This window comes from Haemorhous mexicanus, chromosome 4 (genome assembly GCF_027477595.1).
Source record: "Haemorhous mexicanus isolate bHaeMex1 chromosome 4, bHaeMex1.pri, whole genome shotgun sequence".
In the NCBI taxonomy this organism is placed as follows: Eukaryota; Metazoa; Chordata; class Aves; order Passeriformes; family Fringillidae; genus Haemorhous; species Haemorhous mexicanus.
This window is the reverse complement of record NC_082344.1, coordinates 56,163,276-56,176,005: the sequence shown is the minus strand read 5'-3', so window position 1 is coordinate 56,176,005 and position 12,730 is coordinate 56,163,276.

The following is a 12,730-nucleotide window of genomic DNA, read 5'->3' as shown; positions in this document are numbered from 1 at the left end:
TCCCTTCAACGTGTACTGATCACAAAGCACCTAATCTTACTTATAATGAAATCAATAAGAAATCTCCTTCTGCACTCACTGCAATCAGAAGTGCTACATTTTCTTTGCGCAATTATTTTTTTCAAAGTTTGAATTGGCTGTTAGGTCACTTGATTTTAGTGCCTAAAGCAAAAGCATTTATAACTGACTGGAGATTAATTTTGTAAGGAAGATCCTTAAGAAAGGATAATTCCAATATTTTTAATTCACTGCTTACCTGAAAGTAAGTACCCTATATTAGCTTCCTGAAGGATATATACTTGCATGCCATCAAAGACAAGCTGTCAAAACAAGATCAAGTGCTGCTTAGGTTCACTTAAAAGTCAACTTTCATTCCAAAGTGATGTACTTCTTGAAGGTGAAGTGTGTGGAATCACATACATCCCTGTTGCAGTTCTGATTTTTCTTGTTAATAAATGCCATGAATATTCTGATAATTAGCTAAGGTTAGCTAAACTTCACAAGTTCAAAATACATCTTAAAAGAAGCCCTGGGGATTGTATGTTCTTCAAGGGTTAATTAGGTATGGTCAAATACAAAGCAGTCAAACAAACAAGTATGTAGAACAAATCATTATTTCTCTTGTGAGAATATTATCAGTGCTCTAGGTCAAAACACATAATTATGCACATATTGTTCTCATCTTTTAAAACATCACATTAAATATATTTTCTATATTCAAAGAAAATCTTGTATGTCCAGAAAATTAAAAATGTTTCTAGGAAAAAGTCAAGAAGAGATTCAGATACATAAACATACTTAAAAGATAATTTTCTTTATCAAACTCAAGTATTTGAAACAGAATTTTTAATAGATAAACCCAGTGAAATAAACAAAACTCCTACATTCAATGAACATAAACTCTTGTTTACCAGAATGTTTCGTAATGGAAACATATTTTTAAGTGAGAAATGCATATCCCTTTATGTACTGACAGACCTTGTTCCTGGGAGCATTTATTATTAATATAACCAATTGTCTAGATGATGCACCAAATGTCTGGATAAGTTTTGTCCCCATGTTCTTTCTTTTCTAATAGATATTTCTTGCCTGTGACTAGGCCATGATTACTTGTAGCTAATGCAGTTAGCAAATTAAGTACCTCCTTCAATATACAAACGTTGCTTACTTTCCATAATGTGGCTTTTATATAATTGCTGGGTAGTACTGGTTCCAATACAGCCAAAATGAGCTTTATTCTTGACATCCAATGAGCAGGATTGTACCTTTTCTACTCTTTTTTTTTTTTTTTTTGCATTATTTTAGCAATACATAACTTCACCTGTTTTTGGTGGGATGCATGAGATTTCTTCTTTAAAGATTATAAAGTCTCAGATACTTATTCTTAAAATTCTGCACCTAATTTTCAGCTATTCAACTCAGATTTTTGTAAACAAATGCATATTTTCACAGATATCTGTTACTTGCAAGGATGTTTATGAAGAATGAGTTATTTAGTTATTAATGAATAAAAGCAAATGAAATTATGCATTTGTCACAATTTTGCACAGTGGGTGGTTTTCAAACTATGTAATCTGGACTGATGTTCTCCTTCAGGTGTTTAAGCCTGCTATCCATTCTGCCTGCACAGACATAATCAAATTCCTAAGATATAGTTAAATAGGGATCTGTTTTGTTAGTCTTTTTTTCTGCCCTCCCCTACAGATTGCATTATTTTACAATATTAATATATTCCACTTCTTTCTTGTTAAGGATATTTTAAGGATTGTCTAGGCTTGGTGGCAAAATGTCATTTTACAGCAGGATTTTTTCTTTTTTTTTTCTTTTAAGATATTAAGACCTAATCTGTGTTTTCCAGTGGCGCAAGAACTAAATCTTAATTCTTCTAAAAACTGTGCCCCAATATGAATATCAACCTGCTGAAGCTTTACTTTCCCTTTAAAAAGGAATACATCAGGCATTTGCTTAATGTGTGACTTAAAACCCAGTGCCATCCATATCAGAGAAAACTAATTATGAAATGGTATGATTACCCTCCCTTTTCAGCACCTCATGTATAATCATGCTCATAGGTGTGACACCAAGTGAGTACATTTTCAAAGTCATAATTGAGGATTTAACCACGTGGATGATGTTACTGGAGGTAGTAGAACCTAATTCTGGGATTTAGTTTTGAAAACCCTCATCCTGCAGCAGGTTGAATAAATTTCACTTGGTTACTTAACTACTCATGATGAATGGGAAGAGAGACAAACTTCATTTTTAGAAGACAATAGTGTGACAATAACATCATCTGTGAAAATGCCCCTAATGCAATTCATGCTTGTCAAGCACTTTTACTATAATAACAGTATCTCTGTCTCATTAACAATTGCAGTTTCATTTATTTCAAACTTAAATAAAAGGTTATCTGTGCTCAATTCATGTGCTCCTGAAAACAATATCTATTTATTCTGTATCCTTCATTTAACTTGAAGTTAAGACTGTGAAAAATTGGTCTTTTTTCAACTGCAGAGGACAAAACATACTGGAAACCTGCATTTTAGACTTTTACAAGGGATTTTTGTTTTAATTTTCACTGTTGGTTCTCCTGCTGGATTATACAGCAAGTGCTAATCTGTGACTTGCCCCTTCACCATCCTAAAAACCTTCTCTGAAGTAGCAGCAAACTGATTTCCAAAATATTACCAAATTTCACAACAGTAAAAAATCCCCTTGAGGGAGAAGGCACTGCAATATTTTTTAGCAGACGGAAGAAGATGCATTGGGGAAATGCTTTGTTTAGGGAAAAAAACCAAAAACTGGATAAAGACAGAAAAGGAAATAAGTCTCATGGAAAAAAAAAACTTATGGTCACAGGTGATAAAGAGCCAGTTGCAACATCTCAGTTCTCAAGCTGATGAGGCAAAGGCAGAGTAATATAAATGCTGCAGTTAAAGTCAAAGGCAGTTGAGAATACGGTGTAATGTGCTCACCTCCCATTGCATCCCTCACCATCTGCTACAGCTGACATAGCAATATATCACAGAATGAAGTGTGAAGTGCAAGGTCAAGAGCCAAGATATTTCTTTCATCGAGGAACTCCAGATAGAAAGTCTTTATTGATCAGTCAGAGCTACCTTACAGCACCTCTACAACTCTAACTGGTGCTGAATGATCTTATGTTTTTATAACATTAAGATTGTGATGCTGTCAAGCCTGGCAAGGACATGCAAAATGTATAGTATCTTACAAGCTGAATTAATATCAGAAGGCAAGGTATAGCTCAAGGAAAGAAGTTAGGTGATACCTTAGCATGATTTAATCTTCAACCTGGGAGATGAGGTGGCTAAGCAGGTAGAAAATTATATCAGTTATGAGATTGATTATAAGGAAGTGAATGTGTTAATGATTTCCTTTATAAAATTGGCTTTTCAAATGACAACAATTACAACAAACGTAGATTGCTTCCTTGGGTGTCATACTTGCAGACAGAATTAATGAGTGACTCAATAACTTGAATATTTTAACATAGCATAGTTATTGGTGAGGGTATTTTACTAAGTGAAAGGATTTAAGTTAAATCCTAGGTAGAAGTTATTGCTCATCTAATCCATTTTTCTAGAAGTAGCCAGTCTCAATCCAAAGTAATATGAATTATTAATAAATAAATCGGGATCTGCCATCACAAAATCACGGCATGTGATCATCACCAGGGCCGAATTTGATTTTCTTGTCTCTCACTAAGTATTTAAAATCATTTCCACCATGCTTTTTTGGAACACAATGGACCACAGCTAGGCAAACAAGTAAGCATAGAAGTAAAATGCTCTATAAGCTCAAAGTAAATTAATATTCATTTATTCACATTCATTCTTTCAGTCCTCTGAAAATAAGGTCTATTTGAAAAGAAAACTATTTTACCAAACTGCACAAAGTAGTACACACGTAAGATATCAATACATCAGGGAAGATTTCCATGTCAAAATCTGCTCATTTCCCATCTCCCTGTAGTCACTAGTTCTGAATGGAGTGTGTTATTGGTTGTTTATTTCACAGATGGTACCTTTAGGCCCCAGTGAGACTATAATCCTACCTCCACAGATAGTTCATGCTGCCAAAGGTTTACAATCAAAATAAACAAGATTACTACAAACACTGCAAAGATGAGTAAAGACTCTTACTTCTGGGCAAACTGTATCTCATTTGGGAAAGAGACTTGAATGTCTTGGTATAGGGATTTTGCATATGAGAGTGTCTATTCATACCTGGAAGGACAGAGCAGGACTGTGTATACCCTGGTGCTCTTCTCAAATATCTCCAATTCTTAAAGTTGCTAAATAGATTCAGGTTGATATTATTATATTTATGTTCTGTGTCAAATGGCACAATATAATTTTTTCCCTGTATTTCCATCTTTTTTTTAGCTGTATGAAAATATTACAAGTCCAGATACATAGCATCATCATTTTTTCTAATGAATTGGAACAAGTCATTGGATTACTCAGGTATGATGGGTTTTGTGAAGTCTAAATTTACTGCATGGGGTGCAAAAAGAATTTCCCCCTTACCATTGCAATATAAAAGAGATATAACCTGATCTGAAACACAAGTCTAAAATCATAAGGGATCTTGGTCAGTCTTGAGTTATATCCCAAAGGATAATGCTGTGACCTATGGAAACTCCATTTGTCAACTAAGCTGGAGCACATGCTGTGGGATTTCATGTGAAATGTGTTAAAAATTCGTCCCCAAAGACAGAAACAAATGTGGTTACGATAGCCAAAACCTTTACTACTGATGCTTTTCATAGTGAAAGAGAATTGTGACAACCTAGCAAATTAAGGTGATCCTTTCTCATCCCACAAAAAAACCAAGCAGATGTGGTTTCTCTTGCCAAAAATCTAATTACAGTTTGCAATTGTCCTATTCCTGCATTCTGTGTTTATCATAAGAACAAAAACTGATGTAATATTAAACAGTGAAACAAACAAAACATGGATCAGGTTTCAATAAAATTGCAAGTGTATCACATGCATGAAATAACACTGTAAGAAATCGTGCCTATTTTTATCAAGTAACCTCAAAAATCACTCAGCTGCAGAAGCTTGGAAAGGAGACCATTGCAGTATGCTATTTTTTCCCTCTCTATTCCTGAAGCAGCTGCTGACCCATGTTACTTTTTGTAGTTTTCCAATGGCTTTTGCATAGTTCCAAGCTGCTTGGAGAATAAAAATCAGCAGCACTGAACATTTTGCTATTTTGTGTGCTTATCTCCAGAAAAGGTATGAACCCGTGGTCAATGTAATTTTCCTCTACTATAGGTATTAGCTGAAATGACACAAGTCCAATCTGAATGTTCAGTCTGACCAGCTATGAAAACATTTATCGTATCACCAGAGAATATACAGACTAAGAAACAGTTGGAACAATGACATAAAAAAAGTCTGAACGAAGCAGAATTCATTTTAATGGGAAAGTAAGGATCACAACCATGATGAAAAGTAACTGTTTCTTGCATCCTTATTACATGCTTCATGTCCTTTCAGTGGTTTCTGTTTCATGCCTGGGAAAAAAGGGTTTTTGCAGGCATTGAAGTTGAATTCACTTTTGGTAGTGAGTTACAGATGATGTTTCATTTCTTAAATAATTCTTGGTACCATTTCTTTCAAGCCTCTCCATTATGCTGGGTCATATGACAGTAAAGCAGGTGCCTTAAATGCACTGTCTAGTCATAAAGAGAATCAGCCTGCCAGAGAAGAGTCTGAATTCACTTGTAGTACAACATATTTCAAAATGGAGCTGCCTCAGAATAAATGTTCTATAACACCTGTATACTTGATACATTAAAAAAAGTTTCTATGTCTCCATGACACAGCCTTTTGAGATATACGTGCTCTTAGGTTTTGCAAACCTAAGGTAGCAGGGAATGAATTTTTATTTAAACACTAGGTATTTTCCTTGGAGGTTTAGGCAGATTTCTTTCTCCATATGAACCCATCTCTCTGCCTGTTACTACAAAGAGTGGTAGCATCACACACTAAGAATTGTTGATATATGAGCCTAGGATGAATTTCAGTTCAGACTCAGATTTTTACAGAAAGGTTTTTGGAATAAAATATCTTTTGTTTGAACAATCAAATTTTATTCAGCTTGTTTTTTATTATTACAAAATTCCTGCAAAACTAGACAACCAAACTTTTGTGCCAACAAAATTAAGAAAAAAATGCTCCAATTGAAATCCAGGCCTGTAAGGGTCAGCATTAGCCCTTAGTAGAAGATCTACATAAGAAAATAACTTAACTGAAAAAGAAACACAGAGCAGTGGAACTTGGAAGGGATCTCTTGAGATCAACTACCCAGCTCCCCTGCTCAACAGAGCCACTGAGAGCAGGTTGCCCAGGGCAGTGCACAGATGGCTTCTCCATATCTTCAAGGGTAGAGACAGAACATCTTTGGGCAGCCATCTGGTGCATCAACCACTTCTCCCAGTTTGTATCATCAGCAAACTCCTCCACTGAGGGTAAGTCTTCCTTGCTCCAGACTTCACCTCCCATTTCAGGGGCCTCAAGACCAGACATACTGATAAAGATTGAGGACAAGGTGACATTAGAAAACTTGTCCTTTTCCATCTCCTTTGTCATCAGATCTCCTGTCCCATTGAACAAGCAGACCTACATTTTTCATATCTTTTCTTGCTCCTGATACACCTGTAGAAGTGTTACTGGTTGTCTTTCATCTCAGCATCAACTCCAGATGGGCTTCAACTTTCCTCCCATGCTTTGGCAGTATCTTTGGGGTTTTTCTGTGTCATTTGTCTTGCTTGCAGCAGTTTTATGCTTCCTTTTCATATCTGTGTTTAGACAGGAACTCCCTGTTTAACTGAGCTTGCAGGAGGTGATCCTTGAAAATCATCCAACTCTTTTGGATCTCCTTTTTTTTCAAAGACTATATTCTTTACAGTTATTGGAAATCCCACATGACCAAAACTGTACTGCAGATAACTAATCTTGAACGGTGACCTCTCAGATAATTCATCATCCACCCACAGACAGAGCCCCAGGCAACCCAACTGGTCTCTCACGTCAAGATTAGATCCCTCTCCTCACCATCCTGCCCAAACCTTCCTAATGAGCTTATATCCATCTCTCACACACCCCGGTTATTTGACCAATCCCATCACCCCAATAGGATCATGGAGTCATTGTTCCCTATGCCGCATGCATTTGTGTACAGGAACTGATTGGTGTACAGTAGTTTTCTGCCATATATGGGAACAAATGGTTGGCTACAATACTTAGAAAGAAAACTGCCTTGAATCCCTCAGAATGCCATTGGGAAGAACATTGCTCAAGTTTTTACAAAAATACACATATTTTGGAGGGATGATGTAGTTAAACATACAGAGGAATACTTAGTGCTGTTTAATAAACACTACTCAAACGCTAATGAAATTAAAATGAAAATTTCATTTCCAAGAAAACCATCTTGTCGTATTTTAAGACTTCTGAACAATAATTTGTGTCAGTTCCTGTGACAAGAAGATGAGGTACCACGGAACATGTTATTCAAACTTCATTTCTAATCAAATGAATTTAAAATAGAATACATCTTAATGGCAAAATTGAAAATTCTCTTGACTTCATTTTGCATACAGATGCTGAGCACAGTACGATTAGTTTCATTTATGATTCTATTTGCAGCTTGACTTTTATGGTCAAGATATTTCCCTCCTCCCTCACCCCACATGCTAATTTTTTTGCTTTAGCTACAGCTAATGGTGACAATGTGCCATTATCTTCTAATATGACTTGTGAGATTGCATGACTGGAAATGAGTCCAGTTAATTTTACTGCAGTCTAAATCCACAAATATTAAATAATTTCAGTATCTTAATTTGCACCCAAACCAAGACTTTAATTAACAGGTATTTTGCCAATGCAAAAATTTATATATCATTTAAGTTTGCATCCTAACCTGTGGGTAAGGTTGATGGACTTAGAATTACATTGACAAAGTTTTTCTTGACCAGTCCTATCAGCATTCTGTAATAAGATATCTATTCACAATCAGTATTTATACAAAAGAAAATATCTAAATTATTTTCCCATAGAACGTCAATAAAGCTAATGGAGATATACATAGGGCAACTTGCCTTAACAGCACAATAGTAACTACAGTTCAAATATTGCTCTAGCTTGTGCATCAGGATGAGCTAATATGCAAAGACTCTCCTTGTAATTGTTATTGAAACTAACATTAAAACTATAGACACAACAATCTTTTGCGTGCAGAATCAGAGACATCTGAAAATACTTATTCTGCTAGCAATTTAAATAGAACCAAAAAGTTTTAAAATCTGTACTGTGATTTCCTTAAAAAATACCCAAACCACAAACAATCCACAGATACTAGTTCATAACAAAGGTTCCTATAGCACTTCTATTATTCCATGTTTCCTAAGAGACACTAAGAGAGGACTATACCAGAGACTGGGTTGTGTGATGAAAACCACCTACATAACTTAAAACCAAGAGTCCTTATACAGAATCACAGAATGATTTGGGTTGGGAGGGATCTTTAGGGAGAGGTATCTTGTCCACCTCCTCTGCTGTGGGTATCTTTCAGTAGATGAGGTTGCTCAAAGCCCCATCTAGCCCCATCTGACCTTGAACACAGTTCATGCCTTAGGTACATGAACAATTTATCACATACCATTTTACAAATGGTAAATGTTAAGGTATGTAGTGGCAGTCCAGCACAAAAAACCACCCCAAAGTAATTGGAAGTACTTCAATCTACTGTGAAAGATTAAAAGAAAATTGAATTGCTTACTCTTACCATCACACATTAGCAAATCCATATTTTCATGGCCCAGCTGCTGTGCAGCATCCTTTTATCCACAATAACTTATTTTTATAATATTTCAAAAACTTAGAAAAATTGGAAAATATGTCTGTTTCACCAGACGACAAACCATGAAAAAACGTTTTCATACTTTTAGACATTTTGTATTGCTTATAAGGTACTGAGTGCATTCTCTCCTAGAAATTTACAGTGTTTCAGAAACAACAAAACCATATCATTATCTAATGGTGAGCAAGAAAGGATGAGTTAGATTGGCATATTTAATAGCTTTAATTAAACATATGTGAGCAATACCATACTTCAATGACTTCAGTAATTTCTTTTAAAATATAAATGCAGACTGTTCACAGTGTTGGCACAATTAGTTATACTACATTCATTCCTACTAAGAAATATTTTAAAAATAGATACTTAGAAAAGATTGTGAGTTTTTGCAAGATGAAATTTATTTGCAGAATGAAGGATTCATCATCTGGGGTTTTCTGTTTGTAGTTTCTATTTGCCAATGCATAGAGTATGAACTCTCCACAAGAGTAAGGTATAAAGTTTTAAATCATTTTCAAACAAAGTGACACAATTAATCCTCAACTATGATTTCTGTCAAGTTGGTTTATCACCACATAGTCTCTGTATTGCAGATTTATACTATTTTGTGAAGGTGCCCTTGGACATCCTGATCCACTAACACCTAAAGAAAAACCAGTTGTAAAAGTATGAAGGAACTCCAAAGGAATTTATTAGAAGACAATAAACAAATGAAAAAACAGAGATGGTCCCACTTGCAGAATAAATACTAACATATTTTTGGTGATTTTTAACCTACTTTAATAATGAAGTGCATATTTCAAAAGACTTCTTTTTCCAGAATCTGTTCTGAGAGATGGCATAATTATTAGAAATTTAGAGCCATTTTATCTAAGAATAGCTAAAACCTTATTTTGCTCATTTACAAATAAAAGGCAAGAGTTCCATAAGTGAGATGATATCCTATTACTGAGATGTTACCCAAGCTGGATAACAAAATACAAAATTTCCTTCATTTCCAAAATATGTCACATATAGGTAACAAAGATATATGTTTTATTCAGACAATTGTGTTAAAAATTCAGAAATTATTAACATCATAATAACACTTTTGTTCTTTGAATTCTCTGTCATGCTTCAACATACACAGCATCCCCTCCCTATTTCTTCCTCTCTCCCTTCCCCTTCTTATGACCTCTATGCAGTTTAAATAAAATATATACGTATGATACTACAATATCTATATTGCACATATATTGTAAAATAATAAAATTCAGTGGAAAACAAAGTAGTCATTAACCTAACTTTTAAGAACTTGAAGAAAGCTGTTATTTAAAATGTCCACATTCAACCATTGTCAGTATTTTGTCCAACACAACAACAACAACAACAATAAAAACAACAACAGCAACAACAACAACAACAATAAGTAGTAGAAGAAGAAGAAGAGGAGGAGGAGGAGGAGGAGTAAATAATATGCCATGGATCAGTAGGTACCAATGAACAAGAACTTTGTATAAAGCAGATTTCATCTTCCATTTCTTACTCCTTAGATCACTTTATTTCCTCAGGGAGTAATGTCATTCATCACATACACAATAGACTTCCTGCATAGCATAGGTTAATTTACTTGGTCATTTGTTCCTACTTGTGGGGATAATTAAACACTGAATCAAATGACTTTGGGACATGATGGTTGCCCTTCAGTTTAAGTTTTCAAAACCAAGTTGTTGTCTTTTTGAAGGATATGCCTTAACACAATGTGTTAGGTAATGAATGTCAGTGAAATATCATAGCTCAGGATATGCAAAAGAAATAAGGCTAGATGAGTAAAACTTTTCCGAAAATGACAGGCATCAATTGCAGCTTTAAAGTTTCTTGAAGAGTGTGCACAGAATAAATACAGACCACTTACTACGACCTTGCAGACTACTCACTAGCACAAAGACCACATTTTCAGAATCAACAATAAAGGTAACTTCAGCCCTCTGCATCACAAAATCTGTCTGTGCCAATGGCAACTGACACATCAATGCAAACGCCCTTCCTAATTACCAAATTAAATTATATATGCCTGTGAAAATAAATAAAGTGATATGTGCAGAACGTATCAGCACAGTTCCTTTGGACTTAGCTATTTAGTGCTCAACACCTGGTCTGTCTTGTTAATTTATATCGCTTAAGATTCTTCCCCCTAATTTGCATAAAACCATAAAGATTAAACTCTATATAATTATTGATCTTTCCTCGAGGTATGCATTTTTTCTTAGAAAAATACACATTAGATTGTCTTTTTATCTTTCCTCTTATTTAATCCTCCTGATCTTTCTGTTTATTACTGTTTAGATTTTTTACTATTAATGAAGATATAATTATCTCTGGATCCTCTACACTGATTTTGCTTCACACATAAGAATGAAAAAGGGCAGGAAAGGAAACAAGATATACTGTAGGAGCAAAGAAAAAGAAAGGCAGCCATAATAAAGGTGAAAAAATAGCTCCCCTCAAGCTAAAATTTGACAATTTTAACATGAGCTTAGAACATGAGTCATCATTATTTAAATCCCATTAATAATTAATAGACTTAAATGTTACAGAATGCTCTCCCACTTTTTTTTCCTGAACACCACACTTTTGATTCTGACATAAAGTATAGAAGACTAAGACCAGTATTATTTTAGAATTCACTTGCTGATTTTCTACATTTATGTTTGAAATCATATTATCACTTTTTGCAGATTAGAAAAAAATATAAAGGAGGAATTTTCTGCACAGCTTATACCATGATCTACTGTAGTCTAGAACTATGTTTCTTCCTGACAGTAATGGAAGTTGCAAGTTTTATTAGACACTGAACACTCTGGTAAGTTTATCTTGGTTGCTAGGTAATTGGGAATATATACATGTTAAAAACAAACAAAAGAAAAGCCTACAGCATTTAATGTCCCAGTGGGGTAAATCAGTTCATTTCCACAATTTGAAATTCTAATCTGATGCTTTTCCTATTTTAGAACATTTAATATATGTTCAAAAGAATGCATCTTTGAAACAATTTTTCGTGGACAGCAGTGCTGCTCATGAACAGCTTGCAGTGCTCCATATGGCAGAAGGTATTGCTGGGCTCTTATATCACACATGCAGTCGTAGGGTATAAGAACAACATCTACTGTAGGTTATATTTAAGAGCATGAATCTGTGGAAGAAGCAGTCAAAGGAGTATAACAGCTGTAAGAGCATGAGGATACCTTGTGGAACTGACATATTCAAAAGAGGTGGAGTGTTAATGAAGGAATACCAGTATTTTACAAACTTCAGCTATGTCAGGAGAAAGAATTTATACAAGCAATACAGAGATGAAAAGCTGAACCACCTGCACGAGTTTAGCACATTACTGGTACAAGTAGCTGCTTTGTAAAAAATGAAATGTACACAGAAACAGGAGATTGTTGTAAAAATAATAATTAATTTTAAAGCAGTTTTATGGAATCAAGAAAAGGTATTCTTTAACAAAGAGCATTTTTTCCTTTTTTTTATTTTTTATTTTTTAGACAAGGAAGAATTAACCCCCCCAGTTTTTATTAAAATCATGACAGTTTTCCCTGCTTTTAACACATGTGGAATGCTAGCTTCACATATTTCCCATATGTGAAATATTTCCATAATACTAGCTTCACAAATTTCACATACTGTAATAAGAAGAGGCACACTAACACTTCCCACTGCAATTGCTGGTGGAGGCATACTCTTTACACAAATAGTAGTCACCTTATCTAAAAGCAGTAGCATCAAGGAAAACCTTGCATATTACATCACAAAGTATAGTTCAGTTCTAAGCTGTGGATGGTGCAAGACAGATAGA